This window comes from Pleuronectes platessa, chromosome 2, assembly GCF_947347685.1.
Source record: "Pleuronectes platessa chromosome 2, fPlePla1.1, whole genome shotgun sequence".
Lineage (NCBI taxonomy): Eukaryota > Metazoa > Chordata > Actinopteri > Pleuronectiformes > Pleuronectidae > Pleuronectes > Pleuronectes platessa.
In genome coordinates, this window is record NC_070627.1 from 2,017,038 (window position 1) to 2,027,037 (window position 10,000).

The window sequence follows — 10,000 nt, forward strand, 5'->3', positions numbered from 1 at the left end:
AACTCGCACACAGCGTACATCTGTTTTCATGAGGAGACACAAACATCTGGGCTCCTCACGCACACACACACACACACACAAACACACACACACACACACACATGTCCGGGTACATATTCATCTTCTACAAAAGATGAAAAACATCTGGCTCCTCTGACTCACTCGTACACGTCCGTGATGAACATAATCCTCGTCTGATTATGTTCATCAATAAACAGCCGAGTGAGGAACTATGTGAACAATGTCCACGATGACTCTGACATCTCCATGTGGATCAGACGTCAGATCCAGGATGTGGATGTTTATCAGCAGACGACAGTGAGCGTCATTTTTGGTAAATCACGAGTGAGTGTGGTGAGAAAACACGTCTTCAAACCCACTGAGCTTCACAAGCAGAGGCAAAGAAAAGTCCCTTACTTTGTTTTTGTGTTCTGTTCGATGGAAACATCAAAAGCTGGAGTTTGGGTTCTGGTGGAGTCACTTCATCTTGTCATGCATCTGAAACAGAGAGAAGTGAAGATTAGTTTCTGTTGATCAAATAAGGAGGAAAAGGAACAAGCTGTAATAACTGAAATTATTTTTATTATTTATCTGAGATAACACATGAAGCGGAATTAATCTGCCCTCGTTAACGTTAAACATTTCTAATTCAGTCGTGTATCGTGTCCAGATGTAAATTAATTGTGACAGGTGTGATCTTTTTGGTCGATAACTCATAAAGGTCACTGTTGTCACATCAAATGAAGACGTACTTTTAAAAAAGGAAATCCAGAGACAGCTTAACTTTAATAGTTTCAGGTTGTGAGCTGCTTTAAACTGAACAAAGAGACAAACAGATTGAAAAATTATTTAAATTTAAATTTAGTTCTGGCAACAACATTCATTACACAAAAGACGATGAAAGAAATGTTTGAGTTCACGTGAAAAGCTGCAGAAGAATTATTGTTCGTGCACGGACCCGAAATCAAAAACCCTACAAAAAATTAAATTACATCATTTTACAGAGGAGCTGCAGCTAAAGAGAATCACAACAACACAATCATGTGGAAGGTTAATTGTTTTACAGAACAGCAAACGGGTTCTGCAGACTCAGCACATGTTGGTTTCACCTCGAGGGAACAGACAAAAAGAAACTGACAAATCGTTTAAAGATGGTTGAGGATTGAAACCACTTTATGAACTGTTCCCTTGTTGCTTTGTGGCTGATTCATGGATTTAAAGATTGAGGTTTGTTTACCGTGAACAACTGAGGGAGTCGGTCAAATGTTCAATCAGCTGAGAGGAAATAAAGAAGTGATGTTGAATTTTCTTTCTCTCCTCATCCATCTCCTCCTCTGTTGTTTCTATCAGACAGAGACAGACACGTCCATCATTTCATTGCGTCCTGATTCCTCTGGTTCCCAGTGAGAGAGATGAAGAGGGGGAAAAAAACAGAGGAGGAAGAGGAGGAAGAGGAGGAAGAGGAGGAAGAGGAGGACGAGGAGGAAGAGCCATTCTGGGTTTGTAATCAGCCCCCTGTCTCTCCACGGTCTTCCCCCTCGATTGGCCCTGCTGTCGACACCACTTCACCTGAGCCCCAGACAGACAGACAGAAAGACAGACAGAGACAGACAGACAGACAGACAGACAGACAGACACACACACACACACACACACACACACACACACACACACACACATACACACACACACACACACACACAACACGTCTATACATTTAAATACACCCTTATGTGGAATCAAACCTTTGTGGTCTCTTCTTCTTTCACTATCAGCAGTTTGTGTTTGTTCCTGTTTAGTGTGTGTGTCTCTACGTGCTGAAGGAAAACGCTCAACGATGAGCATTAGATTGAATTAGCCAATCACGAGTCAGTCTCAGCTGTCAATCATAAAGTTTCAGCCAGTTGTAATTCATCAATTAACTAATTCAAACCAAACTTATCAGAAACATGAACAAACATCAGTGTGAGGAGAACTAACATGGAGGAGGTGGGTTTATTGAGCTGTACTGCAGACAGCCACCAGGAGGGGGGGTGGGGGGGGGGGGGGGGGGGGATCAAGATGATTTTACAGAGCTGTCCTGTCGTCCATCTTTATTTACTGTTATTGTGAAAACATAACGTTAAACTCGGCAGGAATCGTTAAACCTACAGATGCTTCTCCACTTTCCGCCTCACGTTGTGTTTCTGGAGGATCATTTTAAAAAAGAGCTGGAAGTGAACGTGACACTTTAGCAACAAACTGAAAGCTCCTGTGAGACGACTCCTGACAGAGGACGATAGTTTCATCTGCTCGTGTGGACCTGAGGAACCGATCGATTCAGCAGAACACGGAGGAGAAGATGCTCGGAGCAGACGCAGAAAACCCGAGGGTCATATTCCAGAAGACTGGAAATACTGATGCCCCCCCCTCTCTTCAGAAGACTTCTACAAACCTCCACCACAGAATTCACCAGCTGGAGGAGAACGTGGAGGTAGAGACTAAGTGTCAACAGAACCTCCTCAGTGGAGCTAACGGTAAATCTAACGAACTATCGTGACCCCGTGCACTCGGATACGTCTGTTCGACCAATCCCAGGTCAGTCTCAGCTGTCAATCATGACATTTCACCTCTTTTTTTACAGCAAACACTTATTTTGGACATTTTATTTTTGTTTTGTTCGGTCCATGTCCCATCTGCTAACATGGAGGAGATCCAGGTGCGTTAGAAATGTATGAAGAATTGTGAAATCGCCACCTCCAGTGTATATGAAATAAAATGAACATGCAATAACAATAACAATCCCCCCCCCCCGTCACTTCCTTCAACCCAGTGTATAATGTTGTTTTAATTTCTGCATTTCTGTCCGACAGCCCCGATATGTGTTTGCATCAGTGCAGCAGGAACCTGAGTCGTGAAAATGAGGAGATGCACAGCTCGACTCCACAGAGCTGCACACAGTCACGACCCCCTGCGGCTCGGGTTCGGAGAATCCGGCTCCAAACCTGCACAGCTGCCAGAACCGTGGAGGTGCTGAGGTGAAGCTCTTCTCTCCAACTCTGTGACGCTCTCACTTATTCTATATCACTGCTGCAGTTTCCAGCTCGCTCTTCTCATTAATCGGCCTTTTGGACGAGTAATAAAAAGATTTACTCTCGTGTTTTCACTTTTCACAACTCACTCTGATAGAAAAGAGGGTGAGAGCGTGAAGTGTTTTTCCTCTCACATGATTGACTTTACCTGGCGTGATGTCGGCCATTGAAAAGGCCCCGTGGTGCGAGCTCAGCCGAGCTGGAATTTCAACCCAAGTGTGAAATGGAAATTCTTGTTCTGCCTCTTGAGGCCTCGAACGTTTCGCTCTGACAGGACGATGCTCCGGGGGGGAGGGTCGGGGGGGGAGGGGACCGCTCATTAAATCCAGCGACAACACAATAACACACTTGTCACTCGTTTAACTCGACACAGATCGGTTGTGATTCGTGTCCCAGAGTGAAGCTGGTCCCCGGGTCGCTCACTCCTCAGCAGGTGGAGCAGAGATTTGGTCTTTGACAGAATCTGCTCCGATAAACTTTAAATGTTTTTTGTGGATGATTTGAATTCGTCTTTTGATAAATGTTCGTAGTTTCAATTCTTGAGAGACTTTTGAACGATTTAGTGTCGGACTCACTTTTGAATGTTGGACTTGTTTTCAGCTTTTTGGACTTTACTTTGAAAATGTTTGTCTTCTGTATCTTAGCTTGGTCTACTTCCTGTCTTTGTCCTGTTTCCTGCTCCAGTGATTGTCGGCTCTGATCTGATGTTTTCCTCGTGTGCAGCACCACGGTTAACTTCTTGAGTTTTGTCACTGTTTGCTAAAACAACTTAACTAATACAAGTCAGTTGTCATATCAGAATTCACGAGGCACAGTGAGTATCGTTCACATTCAAACATATCAGGGCCAAATGTAAAGTAAACTTATTCAACGAGATGTTAGCATCCGACCTGAAGCCCTGAGGTGTGTGATGTTGTGATATTAAAGAATCATTAGAACAAACTCAGGCTGGTTGAGTTTAACGTGTCATGAGACAGAAGATTATCTTCTATCAGACGTGAACAGGAGAAGCTGCAGAGCTCCAACAGGGACCAGGACACATGTTGTGAGCTGATAAGAAAACATACACTACACTGCACACACTACACACACTGACACACACACACACACACACACACACAAACACACAGACAGAGACACAGAGGGATATGCAGTGTTGTTGATGTTGGATCGTGGGGTGAATTCACTGGAGCACACGGGTTCATGAGAAGCTGTCAAACATGTTTTAAATCCTTCCCATGTATCTGAACAGCTGTAGATTGTGTGTTGTGTGTTCGACCACACGCTGCAGACACATCAGGGTTTGACCTTTGACCCCGGGAGGTGTCCAGGGCCGACAGAGGTCAAGTGTTTCAGCGTCGCAGCATCAGTGTGTTAATGTCACATCGGACTCGTGGGGCTTGTACGTCACTGTGTAGCCTGGATGAACCCGAGTGTGTGTGTGTCTGTGTGTTTGTGTGTGTGTGTGTGTGTGTTTGTGTTTGAGTAGCAGCTAAATAAATGTACTTTCTGTAAAAACGTTGTATTTAACTTCAGTATTTTCATTTCAAAGTTTGATACATGACTTTTTAGTCAAATACTAAAAACAGCAATAACTTTTCAGTTTCACATTTGACATGTTGCTTGTGCTCAGCGTATCTTATCTCATCTTATCTCAACTGAAGTACATCAATTGAATGGAAATACTCAACATGCTGTACTCGATTAAATCGCAATACTGGAATATGCATTTGCAAGATTTGTAGAATAATCATAAAAACTGAGTTCTGTTCAGAAGAACAACAAAAATCGAAACTCCAAAATCCTAAATTACTGTTAAATTGAAACGATAAACGTAATTCTGTCCGAGATGGATGAAAACATTCATCCTGTTAAATCTGTGTGTCTGGGATCATGAATAGAGAGCAGCTTATGTTCTAGGACTTTCTTTACATTCTGTCTTTATGAGGCAGCAGGTCCCCACAGGAAACATGCTACAGAGCAGACAGGAGCTTTCGGTTAGAAAAATAAAACCCACAATGTGCCGACTGTGTGTGTGAAAGCTCAGGAGACCCTGAACGTTACGTAGGACACGTTCAGGGTCTCTTTCACAGACTCTTAATTCTCTTAATTCGAGGTCGTTGTGAAAACCACGTTAGGAGACATCATGGCTGTAAACTTCAGGAGAGTTTAAAAGTCCTCTTGTTGGTTTTTCAAAGGTTCTCGTCGTGCTCCCAGGTTTTATTTGGGAACTCGTCTGTCGTCTCGTTGAATTGAGTCTTCGGGTCTCCCTTGTTTTCTGCAGCTGTCGAGGTTTGAGTCATTACATCCTCCAGACACAGTTTATTGGCAGCGCTGCCACAACTGCAGCTTTGTTCGCGGGGACCCTTAATGTGTCCGTAAGCGTCTGGGGTCCCCTCGTCACGGTGTCCCATACATTTGGAGGGTTTTTACATCGTCTGTACAAAGTTCCTCCAGCTGTGCACCGAGGCTAAACATCTGGCTGTTGGTGTCTGGATCAGAAATAGAACATCGGCCAATTAGCTGCTGAGGTGAAGTAAATAAAAGTGTAGAAGCCAGAGCCTGTTATATCTGTTCTTCATCGTCTCAGCAGAGGGACCTTCGTTCCACAGTACTCCAAGTACTCCACAGTACTACAGCACTACAGTACTGCAGTACTCCAAAGTACTACAGTACTCCACACTAGTTCAAATCCACAAAATGAACGTCCTCGTTGTTCAAACATTGAACACAGAACCAGGGTTCAGTTTAATATTTGTTAGATGTATATTTGTATGTATTTGGGATTAAATCTAGCCTCCTCCATGTTAGCAGATGGGACATGGACCAACTAAATCATCTAAAAATTAAAGCACACCAGAAATACATTTCTTTCTAAGAGGGTTTAGTTCTTATCACACTGATGTCGGCTCCACTGTTCATGCTCCGATCAGTTACTTGATTGTATTAAATTGGGCTGAAATATCATGAGACTGGTGACTATTGTTAATCATTATTTACAATCACTGGTGGTAACATTCAAAATAATATCTAAAATAATAGTTTTAAATTTTTGGAAATATGCTTTTTTTGCTTGGATGAGTCAGATGAGATCTAAATCCTGTATAAAGTATTTAATAAAGAATTTAACATGTCTCTGTGCACGAGCTCCTTCATCACATCTGCTCGTCTGGTTTTCCGCCCGGTGTTGACACCCAAAGTTATTTATTAAAGTTATGAACCTGTTCAAGAATCTTTCTTCTTCCAGAAGTGAAGAAGAGTAAAAAGTCACATGTTGGATTTCAACGTGGATTATTCTTTCAGTTCCTCATTTCTCCAGAGGCTTCGTGAACCTGGAGGTCACAGACCAGAGGTCAACGTGTCTCTTTGTGTCTCTGATCACATGTGTGCACGGGTTGATGATGTCATGTGACTAATTGGGAGCAGCATAGGTGTGTGTGTGTGTGTGTGTGTGTGTCTGTTCGGGTGTGTGTGTTTAAGGGCAGATTTACAGCCTCACTGATTTATAGCAACAAGCTCGTCCTGTCAAAAGCGCAGCTCTATTCCCTGATGCCCCCCACCCCATTTATTATCCTTACACACACACACACACACACACACACACACACACACACACACACACACGCACACACACACACAGACACACACACACACAAACAAACCTAACCCTCAATCATGCCTTTGAAAAAATGCAGACCTTCCAAAATGTCCTTACTTTCCAAGGCCTATGCTGAAAATGCTCTTCACAAGTAGCATCCTTATCTACATCATGGCTGTTAGCCCAAACATCCACTAGAGGGCGGTGCACAGCGGAGAGTTTGTGGAGAGTGATGTTGTCAAAAGCCGGAAGATGGAAAGTAGCATCATACAGACACAAGTAGTTTCGTACCAACTCACAAAAGTTGTTGAAATCTCGTCCCTGCTTCCTACGATAGTCTCACTCGACCTACTGGTTACACTGCCCCCCCAGGATTATCAGTGGTACTGCTCCATTTCGTCAGTTTCGTCTGTGACGTGCGCAGATGTGGACGAGATGTATGCAGAGTACAGATCTACGATTCCCAACCCGTCCAGATGCATCTATAACGTTTATCATACCTGAGCTTTTTCCTGCCGCTAGACGGGCGTAACGTGATCGTGATGAGTTTCCGGATCTTCAGTGTTTTCGATGATTGATCTAAAAGATTATTGTCAGAAAAGGGGAACGAGTGGAGGAGACGGAATAAGCTCATATATATTTCGAAAAATAAAATCTCAGGTTGAAGCTTCTCTTAAAGAAACTCTGAAGAGTGTTGGGAGTTTTTTACAAACACGTCAGCTTCCCTGTCATCACCACTTTGTTTTATCTGTTTCTTCTTCTCCCTGTTTCCTGCCTGAACTCTGCTTTTAAAAAAAGAAAGAGAGAAATCCCTTCAAATCCAACGAGGTCAAACGGAGGGCGACGCCTCCTCAGCGGGGGGGTCATATTCGTTTACAGTAATTATGCTAATGTCTCTCAATTAATGAGGAAGTCGCTTATTGATGTAAAAGCGCGACACAAACACAAATCTCTTCCTCTAAACACCCACATGACCTCGAGTTGAGTTCAGTTAAATTTGACAGGGACGATTAACGTTTACAGTGTCGCATGTTTATTATTTAATGGAAGAAACACAGAGAGCTAAAGAGATAAACATCTCATTAAAGTGCAAAGAGTACTTCCTGTTTTTCATCTCTCACACACACACACACACACACACACACACACACACATAGTCAGTGACAATAAAACCACGAACACCACAACACAAAACATGTGCTCGCTTCATTAGAGAACAAAGACGAATGCTGTTAATCCTTTGATGGTCACACTCATTTTTAATGTGTTGCCATTGTTGAAAAGTCTGAATCGATTTCCACGAAACCAGTAAACGTCCAAACGGTTTCACACCCGGCTGCACAACAAAGGCCCTGCCAGCTTCTAAACACGTCTTAATAATCCACACACACACACACACACACAAACACACACTGTCCGCTGGTCCAAGAGTGTTGGCATTTTAATTCCACCACAATTGAACCTGTGACCTCCCGCTGCGGCAGTGATGACCCAGGGTGCAGCAGAGCAGAGGGAGAGAGACAGGGAAGAGATGTGGAGGAGAGGAAGGGGGAGACGGAGGGAGGGACGGAGGGAGGGAGGAAGACGAGGGAGGAAGACGAGCGAGCAGCGGACCCTGACCCGGCTCGTTGTGTTGATGTTTTCTCTGGCAGCGCTTCAGCTCGAGCTGCTCTCGCTCAGGGGGTTCATGAGAAACTGACGCTCACGTGGCTCCGAGAGGCAAACTGGGGGAGGAGGGGAGGGGACGGAGGGGAGGGGACGGAGGACAGGACGATGGGAGACACCACGGGACACGAGAGAGAAGAGATCAGGTTCAAGAACCCTGATGTCTTGGATGTGGGGTTTTACAAACTACAGGACAAAGACAACAGAGAGTGAAACCCTGACGGAATGTTCCCAGTTGGAAAACATCAGAAGTTTGTGTAGAATAACAGATTTGAAATAATTATAATGCTACACAAACTTATAAAGGGAAGAATTTTATGCCCGTCATTGCCACAGCGCCCCCTGGAGCTGGACACGTACATTACAACCAGCTCAACAAGAGAGACTATCACAGCTTGTTCCCCTCGTTGGAGCTCAAAGAGGCCGAAGGAAGACAGATGTGGACCTGCTTTGTTGTGATTGGACGAAGAAGTCACAACTATTTCTGGTTTGCTTTGTCAGCTGCTCCGTCGGCGACCTGAGGCCGATGAACCCACACGACCTTCATCCCTGCCCGAGCGGCCCTGGACCTCCCAGTCTGGTCTCACACCACCAACACTGAACCGCTCCTCCTGCAGGTCGGGCTGTGATTCTGTTTTAGACTCTGTCTCGACACCTGCAGACGTTTGTCCTGCTCCGTCCTCTGGAGGCTGCCGTGCGGGTGAAGACCACCTACATGTTGTGAAATACGTTCAGACGTTTCCAACCACATCACCCCCCCCCCCCCCCCCCCCCCCCCCCCCCCCCTCGCTTCCGTCCCTCTGGACGTTGGGAAAGAGTCCAAGTGGGGGTGGAACTCACAGAGAGGACCAATCAGCCGAGTGCTGGGTTGGTTTACGACTCGAAGTCACCGGTGGTGAAAAATCTGGTTTCAAACTCTGCATGTTTTTATCATTTGGAGATTCAGACTCAATCAGCTGCAGCTGCAGGTCTGTGATCAGTGTGATTCAGACTGTGGAGATTAATCCCTATAAGACCATAAGTCCATGTTCAAGAGAAATGTCCCCGAAGGTCTGTTTGTTTGTTTATAAGCAAGATTACGCAAAAACTCCAGAGCAGATTCCCAGTAAGTTTGGTGGGAGGGTGCATTATGGGTGCGGGGAGAACCCATTCAAGTATATGGGCGTGTTTAGACCCACCCCCCGCTCCTCTCTAGCTCCGCCCTCAGAGGACACCGGTCAGAAAGGAGACTGGTGGGAAACAGCAGCTCTGGGTGCAGATCCGCTTTTCAACATCTTTGAGAACAAGTCATGGATCTTGATGACAAAATTCTGTTATATTTCGGTGACTGATATTTACGAATGTGTGTAATTTGGTGCAGATCAGTGTGAACGACTCCAGTGTGACTGTGACTCACATTAACGTTACCTGCTTCTACTTGTTTACACTGGAACACAACACGTGTAAACAAGTAGTTGATAACTGTCGTATTTCAATGTCGCAAAACGTTTTAACGTGATTGAGACGTATAGATCTCTAAATGATTATTAGTTATTAATTAACTTTACATCAAACAAACACAGTTGTCTCCCATGTTCTGGTCGGAACCAAGTAAACTAAAGATAAAACACAAAACTACATTTTTATAAACTCAGCTCTTTGAACACCAACAATCATTTTTCTCCAA

At 44.5% G+C, this 10,000-nt stretch overlaps 1 protein-coding gene across 4 annotated transcripts in view; it reads right to left on the minus strand.

The window, feature by feature from the left end:
* Nucleotides 1-10,000, minus strand: part of ripor3 (RIPOR family member 3) — a 31,921-nt gene that overhangs the window by 20,759 nt on the left and 1,162 nt on the right. Inside the window, exons 2-4 of one of the 4 annotated variants that reach the window (XM_053438567.1) lie at nt 1,238-1,343; nt 753-816; nt 418-498 (exon numbers count right to left, since the gene is read on the minus strand). The gene's annotated coding sequence lies outside the window, so the exon portion shown is untranslated. The remainder of the gene's footprint in view (nt 1-417; nt 499-752; nt 817-1,237; nt 1,344-10,000) is intronic. The other 3 variants (XM_053438575.1, XM_053438559.1, XM_053438552.1) reach the window with 3 other exon arrangements.